This window comes from Apium graveolens, chromosome 7, assembly GCF_009905375.1.
Source record: "Apium graveolens cultivar Ventura chromosome 7, ASM990537v1, whole genome shotgun sequence".
NCBI classification, from domain to species: domain Eukaryota; kingdom Viridiplantae; phylum Streptophyta; class Magnoliopsida; order Apiales; family Apiaceae; genus Apium; species Apium graveolens.
Window position 1 is genome coordinate 81,622,517 of NC_133653.1, and position 12,880 is coordinate 81,635,396.

Consider the following 12,880-nt stretch of genomic DNA (forward strand, 5'->3'; position numbering starts at 1 on the left):
CAAATCAATCTACACAGATTCAACAGTTATATCACTTTCAATTTCAACTTCTTTTCCTTCTTCAACGGATATCACTCATCCGTTGACAAGTGGTTGTTCTTCAACGGATAAGCTTAACAGCAGTTATCCGTTGATAACATCAGTTTCACCTTCAACGGATATTCCACATCCGTTGACAGTCTCTACACAAATAACTGAATTAATCCCAAGTGTAGAAGACATGAATACTGTGCAATCACTCTTAGGATTGAGGGAAGGGAGTGACAATTTGAGTGAGAGGCTGGGTTGCTCCCAGGCAAAAGGAGAGATTGAGAGCTCAAAAATGCATGCTATTTCTTCCAGCATGGCAAAAGTAAGTGAGTGGAGTACCACCTTAGTAGGTGAAGGTGAGGGAGTGAGTTGTGTGAGCCAGGGGGAGCCCCTGATGCAAGAACATAGAGAAAAAGAGAGAAAAGCAGGTACAGTAGATACAAGGGTGGAACCAGCCATTGCTAATGAGTCAATGATTGTGGATGATGCTGAAAAGGAAAGACAATTTCAGCAACATTACAAAGCTGTAATTGATAACATTTCCTTGGATGCTGACACTTTTACTCATCCTGTGACAGCCTATCAACTGTTGGCTGCTCAGGGCAATGAGAAGGCAGAAAGGTCACTACATCTAGTGCACACAACAGAATCTCTTCAAAGGGATAAAACTGCCATTAACAAAATGCCTTCTACAGCTGGTGAGCCATCTGAGGAATTTGGAGCAAATTCTGATGATGATGACTCTATTTCTTTTGATGGAAGCATGAACATAGGGGGAGATGAAGGCCCTAGTTCAATTCCAAATCTACCTGAATGGGCCTTGACTAAGGAGTATAGATCAGGGGAATTCAATGTCTCTTTAGTCAAACAAATCAACACTATTCAACAGGCCATTCAGAATACTTCACATGCAAGTATCAAGGCTATCCTTCAAGCTCACCTGGACTCACTGCATCTCATGAAGCTGCAGCAAGTGAAGCAGAATCTGAGTATGGATGATCTCAGGAAGGATATTGCTGACTTGAAAACCTATACTTCAGAAAAATTGGATTCAGTCATGCCCTATGGTACATTGCAGGACTTGGTTTTGAGATTGAAGAAAGAATCTGTTACTGAAAAACGGTTGGCCAAGTTAGAAGACAGAGTTCAAGTTATTGAAGATTCTGTGGCCACCATTCTTCACAATCAACAATCTCAAACCAGTCTCCTAATGCAGCTAGCAAAAGCACAAGGCTTGACCCCTCTCCTTGATGATAACAAAAAGGGGGAGAGCAAAAGGGAAGGGGAAGGAGAGCCATCTACAAAAGTCAACATATCTAAAGTGCTAGTTCCTGCCATCACTACTTCTCCAATCATTCAAATCAAGGGCAAGCCTGATGGAATTGATTTGATTCAGCTAGCAGCAGCTGAAATTCAAGTGAAAGAGCAAAGGAGGAGAATTGATGAAAGGTTGCAACTGTTGTTTGGTTCTACACAAGACAAATCAACATCTGTGAAATACAGCACAAAAATTGAACCAATCAACATGGAGCTCATGCCAGTAGGGAGTCATAAGGATGGAGAAGCTTCTTCCAAAGAACTACAAGCTATAATTCTCAAGCCCAATGAAAGATCCAATAAGGACTCAACAAAGAATCCTTTAAAAGAAGTGGACTTTCCTCCTCCAAAAGCTGATGAGAACAAGATTTTAGGCAGGAGTATTGCTTATCTCAAAAAGACCATGGATGAGGCTGTAAGGAGAAATAGAGCTATTATCATTAGAGAGGGAAAGAGCATATGTGTGATGCAAGGACATCCCAAATTCTCAATAGCTAAGAAGGAAGAAGACAAGCAATTAAAGGCTAACAAAAGAGCACAAGCAAAGCTTGAACAACAGCTAAAGTCAAGTCTAGTTGAAAAAGAAAAAGGGATTGAAGTCAGGGGTGAAGACAAGACTACAAATCTAGATGAGGTTTTAGGGAGTATATTTGGTGAGAGTGTGGAAGAAAGAGAGGAATGGCAGAAGGGAAACAGAAGAAAGGCCAAGGCACATAGAAGGAGTGGAGATAACACTGAAGTAACCAAATCAATATCTAAACCACTACCTTCCATACCTGAACCCCTTGTTGCTGATCCCACAATAAACATCCATGGTGAACCAATCATTCCAAAAGAGGAACCTATTGATTGGGACACTATCAAATTGCCTACCTTTCTAACCACTCTTCCACTACCAAAGAAACAGAAAAGAAAACCAAAATCTACACCTCCCATAACCTCTAAGAAATTCACTCAAAAACAAAAACCTAAGCCTAAGTCACCCATTTCTAAAGATTATTATGTTCACATCTGTGACATAAAAGAAATTTCAGACATTGAACTCTATCTGGATGAGCTGGAGGATGTAAGGGGTATAGCTGCCTACAGACAGCTACCAGAGAGATTAGTGTTCAGATATAAAGGAGCTGGGGAAAGAACATGGCCTCTCCACAGGATTCTGGATGAAGGCTACTCTACCTTGATTAGATTCTATTCAGCTATACAAAAGGATTCTGGCTTTACCAGAACTGCCAAGACTGAAATTCTCAACAAGATAGCCAATATAAGGAAAACTTGGAGGGAGCCCACTGCTTTACCCAGGACTTTACTCATTCAAGAAAGGGAAATGAAAATTCACAAATCACCTCATTGGTTGATGGAATTTAGAGATGATAAAGGAGTCAGAAGATTTTTCAGACTTGAAGACCAACTCAAGATTGCCAGCAATGAAACTCTCAAAGAAATGCAATCTAAGTTGGATGTCAGTGTTGAAGATGAAGCTGAATTCTTCAGACAACTCCAACTCCAAATTGAGGAAAATGACAAAAGGCTAGGAAAGAAAACCAGGGAACAAAGAAGAAAAAGATGATTTGCTCAGACTAAAGGAGTGTCCTTGGAAACACTGTAAATCTTCAATTATCTCCTAGTACATACACTTTTACAGCATTTTTAAATTTCTACTTAGTTTCAATTCATATATCTGTTAAGTGTTTTGTTATCATCAAGTTAACCCTGAATTTATGCCTACAATTCTTATAGACATAAATAGGGGGAGATTGTTAGGAATGTATGTGCATTAGTTTGATGATATGTTTAACAAAATACTTAAGTAGAAATTTAGTGTCTGTAGCCTCAACGGATAAGACCACTTTGGCTATCCGTTGATGGTGTAGCTTTACTTAGAAATAAGTCTAGTGTTGTAGCATATTTCAGTCTCTGTATTTAAAATGTAATTCTTGAAAGTTGAGAGAAACTATGAGTCATGTTGACTACTAGATGATATGCAGATAGGAAGGCCAATTGTAAATACTTCATGCCTTGTAATTTTGTATAAGTGAAGTGGTATCAACGGATGACTTAAAGACCTTCAACGGATGAGAAGCTAAGCTTCAACGGATGTCTCTAAAGCTTCAACGGATAATGTCATCAACGGATAACATCCTTCAACGGATGAGTGCATCAACGGATGAAAGCTTCAACGGATGTTCTGATGATTAGCCGTTGATAAGGGGTAGTTGTACCTACAAACAGAGGCACATGGGTTGATAGAGACAGCTGAGATGTGGTAGCCGAATTTCAGGAACAACAGAAAAAGTAGCCGTTCTTCTTTTGTACAAGATGCAATAGTCAACAAAGTACTGGAGTGAACAGGAAAAGTAGCAAGTGAAGATCTTATTTTATTACTGTATTTTATATTGTTCTTCACTTGTACACTTGGTAATATATAAACCAAGTAGAAGCTAGTAATTAGAAGAGAGATTTTCCAGAGCTGTTTAGAAAAATATTGAGAGAAAATTCATCTAGTTTGTAATAGGATGCAGCTGTGATCAACATTGTTTAATCACAGATTTTCTAAAATACCATCTCTGGTGGAACAACAAATCCACCAGAAAAGTTTTTAAGGTCTTGTGTGTTCTTTACATTTGTGCTTGAATATATATCTGTCTGTATTAGCTTAAAGCAATTCACACACTTGTTCTTCTTGAACACACACAACTTTCATAAACTGCTCAAAACTTGAAAAAGTTTTGAGATTTACATTCAACCCCCCTTCTGTAAATCTCATTGTTAGTCCACTAGGAATAACAAACAGTATGTCACAAGAGAATTTAAAAATATTTGCTTTATATCTCGAAAAAGGTTTAGAAGTACTTGCCTTATCATAATCGATTTCAACTTCACTTGTACTTGTCTAATGACTCCATTCAACAATCACTCGTCTGCTTTTCTTATGCCTCGCTTCTATCCTCTGATTACTTGTTGTATTTTCTACATGTCAATTCTATTTTCTGATCACCTGCTTCCCTTTCTTCCGCCTTGCTTACTCTTCTAGGCATTATAAATATCTATCAATATTTAACTCGTACGATTCTATTCGATATACACTTCCATCTACCCTTTCTTTCACCCAAATCCGATTAACGGATCGAAAGTTATGATATAAACAAGTAATCACTGAATATATAGACCGACAGTCAACCAACAAGTCACATATAACACATAGCATGTCACATAATCAATGATATATCATTTATAAAGAAGTCTCGGGTCATAAACAGGCTTTCAGGTAATTAAAATGATTTTTAAAACATTTTTCGGAATTAAAACGGGTCGTTGGATCAATTTCAGAGTAATAAACAGGGTTCGGTTGGCCAATTCTGGCTTCGAAACAATTTTATAATAATTATCGAGCCTTGGAAATAATTTAGAATAATATTTTAAAGCTCGAAACTATTTTTCGGAATTTTTAAATCATTTTTAAATATTTAAATCCAATTAAATATTCAATTAAATTAATTAATAAATAATTAAACTAATTAATCAATTAATATTTAAATTAATTGATCAATAGAATAATTATTATTAATTAAAGTTAATTAATTAAGTAATTTAGATTTATTTTTTTAAATTAAAAATAATTTTCAGAATTATAATATTGATTTTAAAATATTTAAAATAATTTCTGAAAATAAACTATAACCAGAAATATCATTTTTATAAATTTTGAAAACAGAAATCAGGTTTTTGTAGGTTTTTAAAATAGAAGTGCATAATTTGCAAATTTTCCAAACTAGGGGGGTCGAAATGCAATTCGACCACCCACCTTCCTCAACCTCGCTGGCGGACGGCCGGAAGCCATTAACGGCGACCCGCCGCCGCGTAAGCTCGCCGGAAACACACCATAAAGCTCAGAATGATTCAAAAACTCAGGGAAATGTGTGGGTAATTGCCAGGAACTTATTCCAGCAAACAAATCAAGCAAACAAACTCTTATTTAGCCGGATTTGTGCCTAGAAATGAAGAACTCCGGCGAACTTTCAAATCACAACCACGGGCACTACAAGCAACGTCGATTAGCAAGGTATATATGAATAGATTGCAAATTTCAAGGGGAACAAAACCCATTATCTCTCAACATCTGTTAATCCCTATTTAAGAAACCCCCAATTTTAATCAAGAACATTCAAACGAATATAAACCCTAATTATACAATTCGAGAATCAAACCCTAATTTGAACATGTTATTGAACTCCAAATCGATCATATGACATACCAAAATGATCAGGAAGAAAAGATCTACAACATGCAAGCATCAAATCATCCAAACAATAACTCGAACAAAAATTCACACTTTTAATTCTTAATAATTCAAATATAAATTAGTTTATAAGAAAATAACCTTTGATTCTGGGTTGAAATTGATGGCTGAATCAGATAGGAAATTTTTCAGGCTTCGATTCGAGTATATGCACGCCTTAATACGGTATCGGTAACGCCTCCGAATTTGTGTTTGATTACGAATAACAGTTTATAATTATAGTATTTTCTCTGTAAAAACTCTGTAAATGTTGTTTGCAAATGATTTCTGGTACGAAATAAAATATGGTAAAGGCTATTTATAATTACGGAAAATTAGTATCCCGTTGGATCATTCTGGATATAAAACGGTACGTTTATTTATAAAAACTGATCCAAACGGTATCGGTTTTCGGGATAATTATCCAAATCAGTACAATTTGTATTGCGGTCTTGGTCTCAGCGCCTGGTTACACGTATTACGAGGTGATAATTGTGATAGTTTAATAAAAAGCTCCAGTTTATCGAAAATACGAGTTTTATTGATTTACCGAAACGAATATTGTATCGAAATAGTCGAAACATGGAAAATGCTTGAAATATTGCAATTAGGTTAGGAAGGAGTTCTCGGAAGAGTTTCGGGTTCTAAAAACATAAAAACGGATGACGTCGGTTGGTTCCCGTTTTTATAAAATATGTTTTAAATACCCGGAAAAAGATTTTATAAAATTCATATATTTCCTATAAAATCATAAATCAACATAAAAATAATTAGGAAGATATGACAATTACCTATATTTTATTTTGGACATATAAAAATTAAAATTCTCAATTAATATTATTTTTAAACATCCAAACACCTTTAACACTTAACAAATAATTCACAGAATAGATACTGAACACATATAATAATTATTTATTAGCAAAAATAATTACACGATATATTCCGGATATTATACTTATTATTGTCAAATCTTTATGACGAGCCTATCCTTCAAACATCCTTTGAAGGTGCTCAATCATATCATAAACATCACCATGCTCTTGTTGCTTCTAAAGCTCAGCACTCATATTTACAAGCATGAGACATGAAATATCAGTTGCATAATCAATTTGCTTCTGGTAAGCATTTTGTTCAGCACATTTGTCATTCTCAGCTAGAAGAAATAAGGGAGGGTTTGAGCGACATCCTTCAACCTGAGGACAATCCTCAAGTTCCCAAGTCAGCTGAGAAAATTATTTTATGTCAGCTTGTTCTTCCCAAGGACTATTACATAGAGAAGTTATTTGTGTTATTTGTCATTTAATATCTATAATATTAAAGTGCATAAAATGAATTAGTCTACTGATGATCATTAAACTATGTTCAAGTGATCATTCATATATATTCAAAATATATATCTCCCACTATTTTTATCAAATTAATAGCCCTGACTAGTAATTCGGAAAGAATATCTTCTATATCCTTTCTAGTGAGCCAAGATCCATTTTCACCATGCGTTAGATCAACTTTGGCTTTTCTCCTAAAACATGATTATGTAGGTAGACAACATTTGTCAATTATATCAACTATATAACTCTTAGATAACTTGGTGGAAGAACATTTGTTCATATTTATCTAATAAATCTCGCCAAACTCTATGCCTCTAAGTTCACAATCCTATTGTGGTAACTTAATTAAGTCAAATCCAATAGTAAAAAGTATCAATATACTTCAACACATCTCCCACGATAAATGTGAGTACTCTACTTTGGCGAACCCACTCCTTTTCAATCTAGGGGTTAACGCATTGGACTAAATGGAAGGAATCTTATCAACTTAATATTAACTTTAGGGTTTTCACTACTAGAAAAAGTAGAATAGACATCGCTTCAAAGACATCGGTTTTGAGCAAGCGATGTATTTTGTGTATATAAACATCGGTGTTTTAGCCCAACTGATGTTAAAAGTCTATTTTAAAAAATTTAATCAGCGTGCCTTCCCCATTTTCCCCCTTAACCAAATAATTCATTCCCTCTTAAAGATTTCCCCCTTATTTTTTGCCTTAGAAAAATTCCCCCTTCTTTTCAACCAAATGTTCCGCTCTTTTAAGTTAAAAAAAATTAAAAATCAAAATCAAAATCATAAAACGTAAAAAACAGATGGTAACATTAAAACAAAAAGTCCCCTCTCTCGTCTCTCACTCTTCTGTGCTCTCATTCAAGAACACCCACCACTCTCTCAATATGTTATCTCTCTGTGTGGAATGTTGTCTCTCTCTTGTGTTGTCTTCTCTCTCTCTGTGTGGGTTCTTATCTCTCTATCTGCTCTCATATCTCTCTGTGCTGTATGTTTAAAGATAAGTCGAAGTTCAAGTCGGAGTTCAAGTTTAAGTCGGGGTTCAAGTTGGGGTTCAAGTCTGAGTTGAAGGCTAAAGCTTGAATTAAGTAAGTTTTAAACCTTAATTTAGAATTGGGGGTTTCAATTTGAAAACCTAATTTTTTAATTTTTAATTAGTTGAGTGATTGTTCTTATTGTGCATAATACATTGAGCATGTTAATATAAGTTATGGAATTTTTCATCTTTTTAATCATTTTCAATAGTGTTCTACATTGGGTAATTTTTCAATATTTTAATTGTTTTTAATATTCTTGAGCATTGTTATGAATTCATTTCTTGTTATGGATTTACAGGCTGTTAATTTATCTACAGATACACCTCGCTTGTGATTCCGACAGAAGGAGGTCCTTAATAGGAATATACTACCTCAATATACTTCCTAGCCTCCGAACTAATGCCTTATTGAGTATATTTGTATGAGTTTACTACTGTGTTTCTTAGAGAGGTACAAGAAGGCCAGCTCTGATACCCCTAACACTCATTCAGTTTCGGAAGCCAGTGTTCAGGTTTATATTATCAGTAACATAATAGGTTAAGAAGCCTGAAAACTACCAGACGCAAATGATTTATATTCGAAGCTAACAGATTTTCTTTTCTGGTTTAATTTGTATGTACTCTAGATGTTAATTTCCCTATGCAAAAAACACTACAGGAAATCAGGTTTAATTATGTAATCTAAGGAGTTATAACAAAACTTGGGCATTTACACATACTCTAGATAGCATCACTAGTTTTGTCTGGACAAAATGTTCTAAAAAAAAGGTTGCCCTAATAAAAAGGAGAACCTCACAAAATCAGAAGTATCAACTACATAAAATGCTGATGATAGTTTGAATTTAACAGGTTTTATTGGATTCGGAGGATTTAAGGTTGTTATTCTTCTTGGCAAGTGACCCCTTTCACTTTCTATAGAACACCCCCACACTCTACATAAAAGGTACACAGAGGTACTTCAAAATGGAACAAATCGATAAACCTTCCTCCAGCTATGATGAACCAGCGCCAATGTGGAAGCTGGTTCTTGTTTCAGCCATTACTGCTGGTGTTCAATTTGGCTGGGCTCTGCAGCTCTCTCTACTCACACCCTACGTTCAGCTTCTCAAAATTCCCCACACCTGGTCTGCATATATTTGGCTCTGTGGCCCTGTCTCTGGCATGTTAGTCCAGCCAATTGTTGGTTACTACTCTGACTGTTACACTTCTTCCTTTGGCCGTCGTCATCTGTTTATTCTAGGTGGTGCGTGTTGCGTTGCCAATTCTATTGTATTGATTGGTTTTGCAGCCAATATTGGATATGCAGCTGGTGATGACCTAACAAGTAAGTTGAAGCCACGTGCCATTACAGTGTTTGTCGTCAGGTTTTGGGTACTGGATGTTGCTAACAACATGTTGCAGGGTCCATGGCCGGCCTTTCTTGATGACTTAAGTGTCGGAGATACAAATCTCATGAGCAGGTCCAACACAGTCTTTTCATTTTTTTTGGCTGTTGGTAATATCCTCGGGTATGTTGCTGGTTCCTATCAGAAACTATGCAAGATTCTCCCCTTTTCGAAAACTGAGGCGTGTAATGTATATTGTGCAAACCTCAAGACTTGTTTTATCATTGGTATAATATTACTCATGACCATTACCCTGGTAGCAATTTCTTTAGTAGAGGAGAAAAGACTGAAGCCTGAAGAAATTGAAGACGATGGCTCAAGTGGCAGTGTCCCATTTTTTGGTCAAATATTTGGTGCATTTATTGGATTGTCACATCCAATGGTGTTGTTACTAGTTGTGACATGTTTGAATTGGATTGCGTGGTTTCCATTTTTGTTGTTCGATATAGACTGGATGGGTAAATAAGTGTATGGTGGAGTTCCAAATAAAGGCAAGGCCTATGATGCCGGAGTGCATGCAGGCTCATTGGGATTGATGATTAACTCAATAGTCTTGGGACATACATCTCTGGTCGTCGAGCTCTGCATACATGGTGTTGGTGCTGTGAAATTGTTGTGGGGGTTCGTCAACTTCATATTGGCGATAGGATTTGGTATGATACTAATTGTGAGCAAAGTTGTTGCTTCCCAACGCCAATTTGGTCCTGATGGGGATGCTCTAACACCTTCTCCTGAAGTCAGGGCTGGTGCTCTTGCTATTTTTACAGTACTGGGAATTCCTCTTGCGGTGAGTGCATAGTGTGGTTTGGTTATATGGAATTTAAGAGATCACATCAATATACGATATGCTAACAGCCATATTCTGGTTTCTTAATTATTCGATACAGGTGACCTATAACATTTCATTTGCTTTGGAATCCATATTTCAGCTGGTTCTAAAGCAGGGCAAGGTAAAATTAGCTCTAAGCTTGTTTCAACACTTAAATGTGTAAATTGTAATCGTCTTTCGACTCTAATTAATGCAACATTTGATCTAAACTTGTTGAACATTCACTTACAGAACCTAAAAAACTTGTACCTTTTATTCTTTACAATTGCATGATACTAAATCTCGACCTGTATCCTATCTGATTCAGGAGACCCTATAAATTTGTGTTGATGCAGGAGACCCTATATCTTACAGTGAGTCTGATTGACAGGTTTTTGGCCATTGAACCTGGTTCGGAAAAAGCTCCAACTGGTTGGGATTACAGCTCTTCTTCTCGCCTGTAAGTATGAAGAAGTGGCAGTCCTGGTTGTTGAAGATCTTATTGTGATCTCTGACAGGGCATACAATAGAATAGAAGTCCTTGAAATGGTAATTTTAAAACTTGTTTTTGATTTATTTGCTCTGTATATTGAGTATGAGTGTTATCTTATACATTATAAGAGAATATGTTTAAGTTGTTGCTTATGTTATGACTTAAAATGGTTGATTTTTGTTATAGGATGGAATCAGTATTTTGAGTTTTATTGCTCGAGCAAAGTCTTGCTCAAGAAACCCGTAATCCTGACCATAGGCTACTTGCGTCGGTAAACAATCATAGGCGTCAACTAGCAACTAGTCTTGAGACAGTAAAGTGGTAGGTGAATGTCATGCTTTTTTGGTGTTTTTCTTTGTTTCTGTTATTTTAGGATAGTTATTTGTTACAGCTGTTTTAATAGCTTGAAGTATTCTACAACAAAATTAATCTTCTCAGGTCTATCAAAAACTTATTATCATCGTATGGGACCAGAGGCTACAGGAGCTTTACTAAGGAGTGGGAAGATGCAGAAGAATAAGGGCGTTCCTCAAATGATATTTTACATGCTATTGTCGGTACCAAGTCAAATTATTTGTATAGACAGTAGTAGAATATAAGGATGGATATGTGTAGTACTTGATATTTGGATTAGATGAATCTGTTGTACCGGATGTTTGAATATTGGTTGTTAGATTTATAAAAAACTGGTATTATGCAGTAATTGGTTTTGGTAGTTCATTGGTTTTTGGAATCTATATTTTTAAAATGTGCATTAATAAAACAGGTACAAACATCATTACAATGGAAAATGATGTTTGTCAAAGCTTAATACATCAGTTGTAGTGGACCATTGACATCAGTAAAAACCGATGTTAAATACTACAGCAAAAAAATTCTTAAAACAAAAAACTGATGTTATTAAGTATTATAGACATCAGTTTGTTACAAATAGACATCGGTTACCAATTAAGAACCGATGTCAAAGGTATTGTTAACATCGGTTTTTTATGAAAACTGTTGTTACTAGTACTAGTAATATTAGTTTATTGGTTAAATTGAAAGATTTTGCTTAGCTCACATATATTTAAACTGATAAAAATATCATATTATGATGATATATGAAGATTAGATATGCATGAGAAATTAAATATCAAGATATAGAAATCGGTTTTAAACAAAGAACTGATGTTATATGATGTATTTAACATCAGTTTAAAACTGATGTTAAATGGGGGGGTCTTTAACATCACCCACGAAGACATCGGATTTTTGCATTCATAGACATCGGTTTTTAGCCGATGTCTGTTGACATTTTTCTAGTAGTGTTTGTTAATTTTAAAACGATCATGATCCCATCATAAAGAGATTCTCAATTTTTTCTTGAATAAAATGCTTCAAAACAATATTCGTCAATGGTTTAATTTCCAGGTAGTGAGGGAGTCACAACGGTCTCGCTTAAAACCCACAACCTTACAAGTTCAATGAACTCGCTTTTGACAAAATTACCCTATATCGGAAATAAAGAAGATTGGTATTTTATTCCGTGTTTCAAAAACACGAAAATATCACAATCGCTTGTTCATTTTTAAAATCTTGAATCGTTACAGACTTTATCTTGTTTAGCATGCATGGCATGGGTGTTGTATCTAATGCATACATCTTTAATCTAAATAAACATGAATCACTAAATTACTCTACACATATATTCATCATATGAGCATATATATATAAAGTGCAATAAATTAAACGTGGTTGGTTATGGTTTTATCCTATGTGATCTTCATCAATCTAACGAAAAATATCTAGGTCAATCTAAGGTGGTAAATAAATACAAGCTAATTATAACACGTCTTCTTTCTTCAAACGTCTATTCCTTGTATTGCTTTCTTTGATGGCCTCCATTGGAATTATCCTTCCTTTATCTTTGAATATTCATATCTTAATTTACATTACAAGAATGAAATATAAAACCTAATCTAATGAACTTACAAGAAGAACTCGAGTTACATTCGAGATTTAATAATTACAAGATCAAATGACATGCAAGCCGTATTTAAAAAACCAAAATCATTAACCTAAGTTCATAAGCCATAGCCATCCACCATGCTCAATTAATATATAATAACATGTTAGAACACATAATATGATCATAATGATCTAATCATAAAAAACAAATATGTTAAAAATCAGAAAATTCAAAATTAAATCTTAT

At 35.1% G+C, this 12,880-nt stretch overlaps 1 pseudogene; it reads left to right on the forward strand.

Annotated features, from left to right (window-relative positions):
- Nucleotides 1-9,011: 9,011 nt before the first annotated feature.
- On the forward strand, nucleotides 9,012-11,497 carry LOC141673795 (sucrose transport protein SUC8-like; annotated as a pseudogene).
- The last annotated feature ends 1,383 nt before the right edge of the window (nucleotides 11,498-12,880 follow it).